This window comes from Procambarus clarkii, chromosome 51 (assembly GCF_040958095.1).
Source record: "Procambarus clarkii isolate CNS0578487 chromosome 51, FALCON_Pclarkii_2.0, whole genome shotgun sequence".
In the NCBI taxonomy this organism is placed as follows: domain Eukaryota; kingdom Metazoa; phylum Arthropoda; class Malacostraca; order Decapoda; family Cambaridae; genus Procambarus; species Procambarus clarkii.
In genome coordinates this window covers 7744957-7757793 of record NC_091200.1, presented here as the reverse complement: position 1 = coordinate 7757793, position 12837 = coordinate 7744957, and positions in this window count along the sequence as shown.

The following is a 12837-nucleotide window of genomic DNA, read 5'->3' as shown; positions in this document are numbered from 1 at the left end:
AATACTCTAAAACTAGTAAAATAGTATATGATATTTTTTTTTTCTTTTACTTATCCAAAGAAGGCGAACTGACAAAGACTGACATTTCCCGTTTCAGTGGCAGGAGGAAGGCTACAGGGACAGGTTGCATTTGACTACATTATTTGTTACATGCAATAAACATCTACTACTCTAGTTCCAGATTGAATTAAGAATGCCAGAGTAAAAATCCAACAAGGAATTCACCTTTGGGAGATGGGACAGGTACAAACGGCTTCTCTAGCAGTAGTAGTATTAGCGAGATCATTAGGGGAATACCAATACGGCTTGGAACCATGCAAAATTACTCATATCTAATGATGAGGAACAGCCTCTGTTGGATATCCGTAGGCATATTATGTGAAGGATTATAGAACTCCAAAGCCATTAGAGCACTGCATGTCAGATGCACTAAGCATACTGTGGGAGCATGCAAAGCATGAGTGCAGAGCCAAAAGGTGAGTATGATACTGCAGACCTCCTGTAGCAAAGGGTGCTTATGGCACTGTCATGTTTATCATATATACAACAAATGTGTACAACATGGAGCTGGTCACACCAAATGACCGTGCCACTGCCACAGTTTAGGGTAGAAGAGGATCAAGATGATCAGAGGATACTGTCATGTCAAGAACAAGCTGTAGAGCCAGCAGGAAGCTCTTCCCTAGGCAAGTAAAATATTATCAAAGACTTATGTGTCCACCTGCCACATAAGACTTAAGAGATGTATACATATAACACCCAAGGCATCACCTTGCCCCCATTCATTACAGAGCCCAAGAAGGGGAGGTTCATTAGAAGTACAGTACTCATTGAGTGACCCCCCAGGAGTATACAGAGATGACCAGTGGAAAGAGCCTGGCTAGGCTAGGCCAACTAGCCGATTGTCGGGCATCACCCAACCTCATGTTTTATCTTCACCAGAGAAGCATGTTGTTCCCAAAGAGATACAGCTGTTGGAAAGGATTGCTCTCTCAATAAAGAAAACAGAACACACTGGTCTCCATGATCAGGTAACAATGCAAGTGGTGAAACCAGTTTAGGAAGTGAAATTTTTTGTAAGTTACCACAGCAGGTAGGATTGAGCAGCAAAAGCCATCCTCTCTTCACTTGCCCAAGAATGGTGTAAAGGAGCCCCCTTCCCTTGTCAAGGCAACACCCATAAGGGGTTGGGCATGGTAAAGCTGTCTGATAATAGTCTACATTATAGTTCCCATAAAAGGATGTTGATGGAAGGGCTACAAGTTATGCGATATTATTACATAATAGAAAAACTTTATAAGCTGGACATGTAAAATCTTGACTTTAATATTTACAAGTAATTCCTATAGGAAAATTCTGAGATAAAAAACAAAACAGGACAAAAACACCTTCATCCACTGCTGTATGAAAAATGTGCAACTTTAAAATAACTTTTGAGATGGGGGGGGGGGGGGGATAACACAAGACTCGTTTTGAAGTGAGAGTATAAAAACTATTCCCCTAACATCTGGGCAGTGTACTCCCACTGCAATGGACCAATTCATACTTGACCGTTTCCTAATTGATATGCCACTACATAGGACTTTTTCTTATTTTCTGCTAATTTTAATATAAATGAAGTTCTTTAGGTGAAAACAACAGAATGCACTTTCATTATACCTGTACTGTATAATATTTTAAACAAAATTGTTGGGGGTATACAGTATTTGATTATTCTGGTACTGAATTCCAGTTAAAGAAATGTATAGATTGCTCCAAAATAAATCTCCCCTTACACTTATGCTACTAGCACCTAATCATCCTATTGTACACATTTTTATTCAGCTCCTCGCCCATCTTTTTCCTCAATTTTTTTTTTAAAGATTCTCAAGAATACATTTACCAAATAACAATAAGGATCTACTTTACAGGTACACAAACACATTCTCCAATAACTACAGTACACACCATGACTTTTCAGACAAAAAGTGAAAATTATTAAGGCATTCCATTAGGGGATACTGTACCTATATCCATAAATTGCAAATCAAACAAAAGCTGAAATACTAGTGTACTAGATTTACAAACACAAGGATATGATTACAGATATGAGAAGTTCCTGAAAAAACAAACAAAATTAATAGTGTGATTTTGGTAAATAATGCTTGCAAAGGTATACCTATACAGTATTTAATAACTAATGGACAATTACACTTAGCAGTATATATCTGCACATTTCAGCAAATTATTTTAATCTGCTCTTAATATAACCTCTCTCTCAAGGCCATTTAAGGCCCTCTCCTTTGTCATCTAGTTCCTACTTTCTCCATGTTTTGCTTGCTGATAGGGTATTGTTAGTTAATCGTCCTTATTCCAAACTCGCAAGGCTTTTGTCTGTCTCACAGTGAAAGAGTGAGTGTATTCACCTAGTTGTGCTGTGGCTCTTTGGTCCCACCTCTTTTAATGTCAATCAACTGGTGTACAGATTCTTGAGCCTATTGGGCTCTATCAAATCTACAATTGAAATTGTGTATGGAATCTACCTCCACCACATCACTGCCTAATGCATTCCATTTGTTAACTACCCTGACAAAAAGTTCTAATGTCTCTGTAGCTTATTTGGGTACTAAGTTTCCATCTGTGTCCCCTTTTCATGTTCCACCCATGCCAAATAGTTTGTCTTTGTAAACCCTGTCAATTGCCTTGAGAATTTTGTAGGTGGTGATCATGTCTCCTTTTACTCGTCGTCTTCCAGGGACGTGAGGTTTAGCTCCCATACCCTTTCCTCGTAGCTCATACCTCTCAGTTCTGGGACTAGTCTGGTGGAATACCTCTGAATTTTCTCTTTGTCTTGATTAAATAGGTATGGACTCCAGGTTGAAGGTGTATACTCCAGGATTGGCCTGACATAAGTGGTATACAAGATCCTGAATGATTCCTTACACAAGTTTCTAGAGGCAGTTCTTATGTTGGCCAATCTAGTAAACGTTGTTGCTATCCTTTTGATGTGGGCTTCTATGGACATGTTCGATGTGATATCAACCCCTCAGCTCTTTTCCTATATTTGACCTGCAGAATTTCACCTCCTAGATGGTACCTTGTATTCGGCCTCCTGCTACCTTCACCTAATTTCATTACTTTACACTTTCCTGAGTTGAACTTTAGTAGCCATTTTCTTGACCATTCCTTCATTTTGTCCAGGTCATCCTGTAGTCTTTGTCTATCTTCATCTCATAGGAAATGTGACTGTGTATGAGAAAGCAAGAGTGTAATTACCTAAGTGTAGAAGGATGAGAGCTATGCTCATGGTGTCCCGTCTTCCCAGTACTCTTTGTGGTATAACGCTTCGAAACTACTGACAGTTTTGGCCTCCACCACCACCTCACTTAGCTTGTTCTATCTACCACCCTGTTTGCAAAGAAAACTTTCTAATATTTTTTCGGCACCTTTGTTTCCTTAGCTTGAATCGGTGTCCTCTTGTTTATAAAGTTGCTGGTTTCAGAAATTCCTTTGTCAATTTGGTAGATTGATGTTAGTATTTTGTAAGTGGCGATCATGTCACCTCTGTTTCATCTATCTTCTAGTTTTGGCATGTTAAACGCCTCGAGTCACTCCTCGTAACTTTTGTTTTTCAGTCCCGGAAGCTATTTTGTAGCATGCTGTTGCACCTTTTCCAGTTTATTTGTGCTTCTTGAGATTCGGGCCCCATGCAACTGCTGCATATTACAATTTTGGTCTCTCAAAACCATGAACTTTTTCTTTAGCATTTCACCATCCATATAATTAAAAGCAAGTCTGAAGTTGGCAAGCGACTCATATGTTCCTCTCCCAATGTTCTTTACATGTTCCTCTGGTGACAGCTTACTATTCAAAACCACCCCCTTGATCTCTTTCTTTAGTAGAGTTCTGTAATTCCTTTCCACATAATTTGTTAGTTGTTTGTGTGTAGTCTATTTTCTCAGATTCCGCATTCCATAACTTGGCATTTATTTACATCGAATTCCATTTGTCACTTGACACCCCAAGCACTTATTTTATCTAGATAAATTTGAAGGGCATTACAATAGTCTGCGTCTCCTATCTTCCCCAGTATCTTAGCATCATCTGCAAACATGTTCATATAATTTTGTATTCCTTCTGGTAGATCATTTATGTATTTCATGAACATTACTAGTGCAAGAACTGAACCCTGTAGTACTCCCCTAGTAACACTCCTCCAGTCACGATACATTGTCTCTAATTACCTGCCCTCATCTGTCTGTCAGAAAATTGTTCATCCATATCAGAAGTCTCCCTGTCATGCCTCAAGCATGTTCCAGTTTCCAGAACAGCCTCATGTGTGGGACTATCAACTTGCTTGTAAAGGTCCAGATAAACAGTCAACCTAACCACCTCTTTCTTGTAGCATCTCTGTAACTATCATAAAACTAAGTAGATTTGTTACACAGGATCTTCCTGTTCGAAAACCATACTGTCTGTCCATTATCATGTCATTTCTCTCTAGGTGTTCAACCCATTTCGCTTTAACTATTTTTTTTCTAGTGTTTTGACTACACACTTGTTAACCCTTAAACAGCACAGCCTTAGGGTGTCAGGAAGCGAAAAATATTTGAATTATGTAAAAATTACTTAAAAAGTTAAACAAATCTCCAACTTATTGGCATCAGGGTCGTGAAACTTTCATCAAAATATTTTCAGAAATAGATTCTAGACAAATTTTTTAAAAAGAACTTTTTGTTGATAAAGAGAACAGTTTCTATTAACTGGAACTGAGGGATAATGCAGCAATAAAGAGATGCAAGCACCTGTCTGACACACAAATAAGAAGAATAGTAAGTGTCCACAAAGTGGATATGCAGCTGGTGCCTTTATGGCATTGCTAATATATAATAAAATAAATAATAATGAATAAAGTATGTTATTATGCTCTATTTTGTTATATATCATAAAAATACATTGACCAATGTTAATATTTGTTACTTTCATCAATGTCCAAAATTTTTATGGGATTTTTTGTTAAGTTCTTAGTTTTTTCTCCTTTGTTTATTATCTGATTTTGTTGTAATCTTCACATCCTGGAGAGTGCATATCAGTCCCTAACTGTGTGAAGATAGAATGAAATTGGTCAATAAATAATTGAGTCAACTCGCAAAATTTGGGACTTTGAATTTGTTTTGGGTAATTTTTTTCACATATTTCAAATTATTTTCTTTGTCTCTTTAGGTTGTTTTGACAATTAGGGACCAGTTTAGGGTTTTTTCACTTATATAAAGTACACCCTAAATATATCCCCTAAATCATTATAATTATTATAATTATCTCTATACAGTATTTTGTTTTTTGGAGGGGTTATTTTTTCTTGATTTCACTTCAACACACATTGACCTACAACTTTCACATATTCGAGCATGAATGCCAAAAAATGTTTATTAAAACATACAAGTAAATTCATGAATTAGAACTGCCTTAGTCATTATTAATAACTTCAACTTCAATTATATCTATAACTAGAATTTCAACTTACTTCAGTAACCAAAAATCTAGTTTCTGACAGATTCTCACCATTTTTCCATTCAGTGTGCACAGCTGTCTGTTCTACAATCCCTTAAGAATTTATTTTTTATGAACCCTAAATGTTTGGAGTTATAAATTTTTGTTGTCTAAACTTGCGCATACTGTATTTCAAATGCCATATTGACGATTTTTTTTTTTCAGTAAACTATACTGAAAACCTATATTCTAAATATATGAAAATGAAAATCATATGCTATTCTGAGAGCATAACAACACCAAATGAACAATTGGTGATATTTTATATTTTGCAGCAGATTTCAAAACCTGAAGTTTTCAATATTCAATTTTATAATCATTTTTTATTTTCTTGTTTTCAAGTTACGTTGGTATCATTTAGGCAAAGTTGGAGCATTTGCCTTGTAGATTATACACAATACATTTGAAAGTGGTCCAGCAAATTTTAAAAACTGAGCTCTATGTCAGACTTCATATGACGTTTTGCGGAGATTAAGGGTTATTGATAAGGGTCTACAATTTAGAGGTTCCTCTTTGCTACCATTTTTATAGATTAGTACTACATTTGCCTTTTTCCATATACATATCTGCTAGAATTCTAGTGTACAAGGATTTCTTTAATATCAATTGGAGTGGATATTCCAAGAATCCCCGCAGATATATGGGAAAAGGTATATGTCTGTCTGTCAGTCTTTCACTTAAATCAATTTTACATCAGTCTGAAAATAAAACATTATTGAACAATAACACTTTATAATTTAAAAATAAACAAATGTCATGATGAGGTGATAATGATATTACAGTAAAAGACATGAAATAAGTGTTAAAAGGAAGGTGACTATAATGGTTATAATAAACATGTTCATCCTGGTGAAACCACTAAAAACGTGAGTGATAATTACCTGTCCAAGAAGCAGCACAAAGGTTGCCAATAACTTACCTGCATGTGGCCAGCAATAACCACAATATACAAGTTAACATCTTAATATTACTGCCTCTACAAACTGGATTACAGTGCTGGTCTATAAATAAAGTTCTTTCAAGTAATACTGTACCATACATTTAAAAAAAAAAAAAAAAAAAAATGGAGCAACGAGTGTAGCTCTTAAGTAACTTCTGGAATGTTGTGATGCTGGTTTATCTGCAAAGTACCATCACTGATATAATTGGCCGAGTGATTCACATTTTTTAAATACTCTTATAACCTTCTTTCACTATATTATTCATATTTCTTTTCTATGGTTGATCCCTTCCCACTTAAGTGTGTTGAAAACTAAGTGATACAAGGTCTATTTAAAAAAAAATGTAGCTTAACCCTTAAACTGCACAAAATGTCATATGATGTGTGACATTGAAGGGGGGAGGTATAATTCGAAAAATATTCAAATTATGTAAAAATTACTTAAAAATTTAAAAAAATCTCCAACTTATTGGCTTCTGCTTCATGAAACTTTCATCAAAATATTTTCAGAAATTGATTTTAGACGAATATTAAAAAAAAAAGAACGTTTTGTTGATAGAGAGAAGAGCTCCTAATAACTGGAACTGATAGATAATGCAATAATAAAGAGATGTAAGCACCTGTCCGATGCCCAAAGAAGAAGAATAGTAGTCAGAAGCGTCCACAAAGTGGATATACAGCTGGTGTCTTTATAGCATTGGTGAGTAATACATAACACAAATAATGAGTAATTATGTTATGCTCTATTTTGTTATATATCATATGAATACATTGCCCAATGTTATTATCAGTTACTTTCCAACAATGTCCATTTTTGTTTTGGGGGGGGGGGGGGAGTTGTTTTTAGTTTGTTTCTCCTTTGTTGATTATTTGAATTTGTTTTAACCTTTACGTCCTGGAGAATGCATACTCGTCCCTAACTATATGAAGGCAGAATTAAATTGGTCAACAAATAAATCGGTTACAACTCTCAGAACTTGGGACTGAATTTTTTTGGGCTGATTTTAACACAGATTTCAAACTCTAACTTTCCTTATTTCTTTAGGTTGTTTTGATGATTAGGGACAAGATTAGGGCTTTTTTACTGCTATAAAGTATACCCTAAATATATTCCCTAAATCATAATTATTATAATTATCCCTATATTTTGTTTTTTTGGGGGTTTTTTTTTTTTACTTCATTTCTACACACATTGACCTACAACTTTCACATACTTGAGTACGAATGCCAAACAATGTTTATTACAACATACAAGTAAAATCACGAATTAGAACTGCCTTAATCATTGTCGATAACTTCAACTTCAATTATATCTGTAACTAGAATTTCAACTTACTGTACTTCAGTATCCAAAAATCTAGTTTCTGACCGATTCTCACCATTTTTAAATATAGTGTGCACAGCTGTCTGTTCTACAATCCCCATAGAATTGATTTTTCATAAACTAAACGTTTGGAGTTATACATTTTTGTTGTCTAAATTTGCGCATATTTCAAATGCCATATTGACATTTTTTTTACAGTAAACAATAGTGAAAAACTATATTCTAAATTTATGAAAATGAAGATCATATGCTATTCTGAGAGCATAATTACACCAAATGAACAGTTGGTGATATTTTTATATTTTTGCAGCTGATTTCAAAATCTGAAGTTTTCAATATTCAATTTTATAATTATTTTTTATTTTCTTGTTTTTCAAGTTACACTGGTATCATTTAGACAAAGTTGGAGCATTTGCCTAGTAGATTATTAACATAACAGTTGAAAGTTTCAGAAAATTTTATAAACAGAGTTCAATGTCGCACATCACATGAGATTTTGCACACTTTAAGGGTTAAGGGTTAACTGGCAAAGGACCAGTGACCTTTACTGCAAACTTATGTACTGTAATAGTATTTTAACTTTTGAATCAATATGATGAAGCATCAAGATGCATATTGACTAGAAACATACCAGAAATATAAATGGCAAAACTATTTGGTATCCCTGTCACAGATACTCAAATTTCAAATTACACTGCTGAAAATTTGCATATTCAGTTTTGACTTTGATTATAAATTATAATTGCCACCAGGTCTTGCCAAATTGTCATCAGACAATTTTGTAAACTGTACAGCAGCAAACATAGGCACCTGGGAGAAGGGGAGATCATAAATCACAGATAAGAATAAAAATAGAGAAAAACCACACTAACGTGACTGCACCCACGAGAAAATCCATAGGAGCCACGATGAGGGGTTCAAACCTATGTGGTGGGTGTTCCCACGCCCACACATTGACGATTAGACCACGACATGGTATAAGGATTGCAACCTTGAATTCTACTGAACACACAAGGATTACCATGTCATGGTTTAGTCACTAGTGTAAGTGCGTGTGGGAACACCCACCGAATAGGTTTGAACCCTCTTCACAGCTCCTATGGATTTTCTTAATAAAAATACTGAATGCTTGAGAAAACAATATGGGGAGTATTTTATATAGTTTTTTGTCTTCCTTGAAATATCTTCTGGACCCGTCTGTTGTACAGGGGTATTTGAACTTCCCCTTCTGTGCCTGTCACACTATTTCCATTGAGCATCTACTAAGCCACCCTGTGGACTATCACTGGAGTAGAAATGTTGTCAAGCAGCATCAATACTGGGGCTGAAGTAGAAAAGGGTTCAGAGCATTAAAAAAAATGCCAATACATAAAGTATATAAAGACTGTACACTGCAGCCAAATTTCTTATGGACGTGGTCACCTTTGCCACTCATTGGGTCACAAGGCAAATAGAACTTTATAATAAAGTAAAATTTATATTTTCAAATATAATGAATTTATTTACTTTAACCCTGGGAATGTTTAACGGTTATATGCCGACATCCCTGCAGTGGGGAAACAAAAAATTGTTCTGAAAAATTATTTTTTCTTTTGACAGTGTTAATTAGCATCCCAGAAGCACAAAAATCCAAGTAAAACGTCTACCTCTTGTACTCGCCTAGTTGTGCTTGCGGGGGTTGAGCTTTGGCTCTTTGGTCCTGCCTCTCGACTGTCAATCAACTGTTGTAGATTTTGGAGCTTATTGGGCTCTATCAAATCTACATTTTAAACTGTGTATGGAGTCAGCCTCCACCATATCACTGCCTAAAGCATTCCATTTTTTAACTACTCTGACACTGAAAAAATTATTTCTAATGTCTCTGGCTCATTTGGGTACTAAGTTTCCACCTGTGTCCCCTTGTGAAAACCCATGCTAAATAGTTTATCTTTGTCCACCTTGTCAATTCTCATGAGAATTTTGTAGGTAGTTATCATGTCTTCCTTTACTCTTCTGTCTTCTAGGGACGTAAGGTTTAGCTCCCATAGCCTTTTGTTGTAGCTCATACCTCTCAGTTCTGGGACTAGTCTGGTGGTATTCCTCTGAATCTTCTCTGTCTTGTGTTTAACTAGGTATGGACTCCAGGCTGGAGCTGCATATTCAAGGATTGATCTGATGTAAGTGGTATACAAGATCCTGAATGATTCCTTACACAAGTTTCTAAAAGCAGGTCTTATGTTGGCCAATCTAGCATATGCTGCTGCTGATATCCTTTTGATGTGGGGTTCTGGAGACAGGTTCATTGTGATATCAACCCCCAGATCTTTCTCTTATTTGGCTCTTGCAGAATTTCACCTCCCATATGGTACCTTGTGTTTAGCCTCCAGCTCCCTTCGCCTAATTTCATTACTTTACACTTTCCTGAATTAAACTTTAGTAGACACTTTCTAGACCATTCCTCTAGTTTGTTTAGGTCGTCCTGTAGTCTCTGTCTTATCTTCATCGGTCTTTATTCGTCTCAATTTTTGCATCAGTAAACATTGAGAGGAATGAGTTTATACCCTCTGGAAGATCATTTACATGTATCAGAAACAGGATGGGTCCAAGTACATCTTGTGGTTTAGCTCTAGTGGGCTGGAGAAGTTGCATTTTTTTGGGGGGGTAGAAATGAAGTGAGGTACTGCATGGGAATAACTGTCAATTGTTTTCATTGTTTCTCACTTTAATAATTCAGTTTTTTCATGCTAACAGATGGTGTCAAAGGTGGTTAACTTTGAAAATATAGGTATGTATGGATATACAGTACAAGTATAAATATACGAACACCATGAGTGGTATTTGTTCACAATAATTATATAAAGGGGTACCTCGGTTTAAGAGTTTAATCCGTTCCTGGAGACAGTTCGTAATCCGAAAACTTGTAAACCGAAGCTAATTTCCCCATAAGAAATAATGGGAAATGAATTAATCCGTTCCTGACTACCCAAAAACCTCACTTCAAACTAAATTTTATACCTAATTCATCTAAATCTACACTACCAAAGTATGTTCAAGTTATTACTTACCCTTACTGATGACTGCTGTTGGCGTATGGAAGATGGTGAGGAGGGGGGAGGAGGAGAGGTGTTACTGTTTGGAAGGGGAGTCCCCTTCTATTATAACATCAGGCAGGGAGGACCTCTCTGGAGTGCATTCTCTGGCATGTTTTGCCTGCATACCACTAGGTCCTGGTTGTGGCTCACTGCTCGATTTTCTCACAACAAAGCGGTCCATTGATGATTGCTTTTCCCTTCTTCGCAACATTTGTCTGTAGTGAGGCATCACATTGTCACTGAAAAGATTAATGCAACGGCCTACTACAGCTTTCTCTGGGCGAGTCGTTTCAATAAAAGTTTGCATTTCTTCCCACATCTGACACCACTTCTTAATGGTTGTGGAAGGGACATTCTGTACTGCCTCATCCTCCTCCACTGGAGAAACATCCTCAGCTGGGTCTTCTTGCTGTTCCTTTTCAAGGGCTTGGAGTTCTTCGGTGGTCAGTTCTACGTTGTGTTCTTCCACCAACTCCTCCACATCATCACCATCCAATTCCAAGCCCATTTGCCAGCCCAGAGTAACAATTTCCTCAACAATAGGCACATCATTTACAGGCTCAAACCCCTCAAAATCTAGTTCTGTCACATTCAAGCCACAATTTTCTCCAGCCAGAGATCAGGGTTCTTTGAGTCACTTCTTGCCAGACTTTGTAGAGTTTTAAAGCACTACAAATGTTAAAATGGTGTTCCCAGAACTCTTTGAGGGTGAGCTGTGTGGCTTCAGTCACTTCAAAATATTTCGGGAAAAGTGCCCTTTCATAGTTTCTTAAAATTCGCTATGATTTTCTGGTCCATAGGCTGAATTAGAGAAGTGGTGTTAGGAGGAAGGAACTTTACTGTGAGAAAATTACTGTATCTGTGCAAGAATTCCTCTTTCAAGCCTGGAGGATGAGCAGGAGCATTGTCGAGGAGAAGCAGGGCCTTGAGTGGCAAATGTTTCTCCTGCAGATATTTTTCTATGGCAGGGCACACCACTTCATTCACCCACTCCAAAAAATAAAACCTAGTCACCCATGCCTTATTATTAGCCCTCCACATCACACACATTTGGTTTTTCTGCACTTTATTCTGTTTGAAAACCCTTGAATTTTTCAGAATGATACACAAGCAACGGATTAAATTTCAAATCGCCACTCGCATTTGAACACAGCACAGGCGTAAACCTATCTTTCATAGGCTTGTGTCCAGGCAAGGATTTTTCCTCCTTGTAATTTATGTCCTCTTAGGCAATCTTTTCCAGAACAGTCCTGTCTCATCACAATTAAACACTTGTTGCAGTAGGTATCCCTCAGCCTGTGCAAACTCTTTAAAATTCTTTAATAAATCTTTCAGCCGCTGGTTTGTCTGAGCTGGCAGCCTCCTCATGCCTCACAACACTATGAATAAATATAAATTATTTATTATATATATATATATATATATATATATATATATATATATATATATATATATATATAGCCAGAACGCACTTCTCAGCCTACTATGCAAGGCCCGGTTTGCCTAATAAGTCTAAGTTTTCGTGAATTAATATATTATAAATATAAAAAAAAAAAATTATATATATATATATTTATTTATTTTTAGTACCTTCGTTTATGATCATAATCCGTTCCCAGAGACACATCAACCAAAACGAATTTTCCCATAAGAAATAATGTAAGTTGAATTAATCCGTTCCACACCCCCAAAAATATTAACTTCAAAATACATTTTATACTGAATAACTCATTTTGTACTAGCTACAATAAAGTGCTGTATATATATCTTGCCTTGAATGAGGACTCTTGTTGGTGTATGGAAGACAGTGAGGAGGGGAGGAGGAGAGGTGTTAGTGTTTGGAAATGGAGTCCCCTTCCATTATAACAGCAGTGATGACATTTCTGGGGTACACACACACTTACGTTTTGCAGGCATACCACTAGGATCTGGTTGCGGCTCACTGCTTGCTTGTCTTACTAAGAATCTGTCTA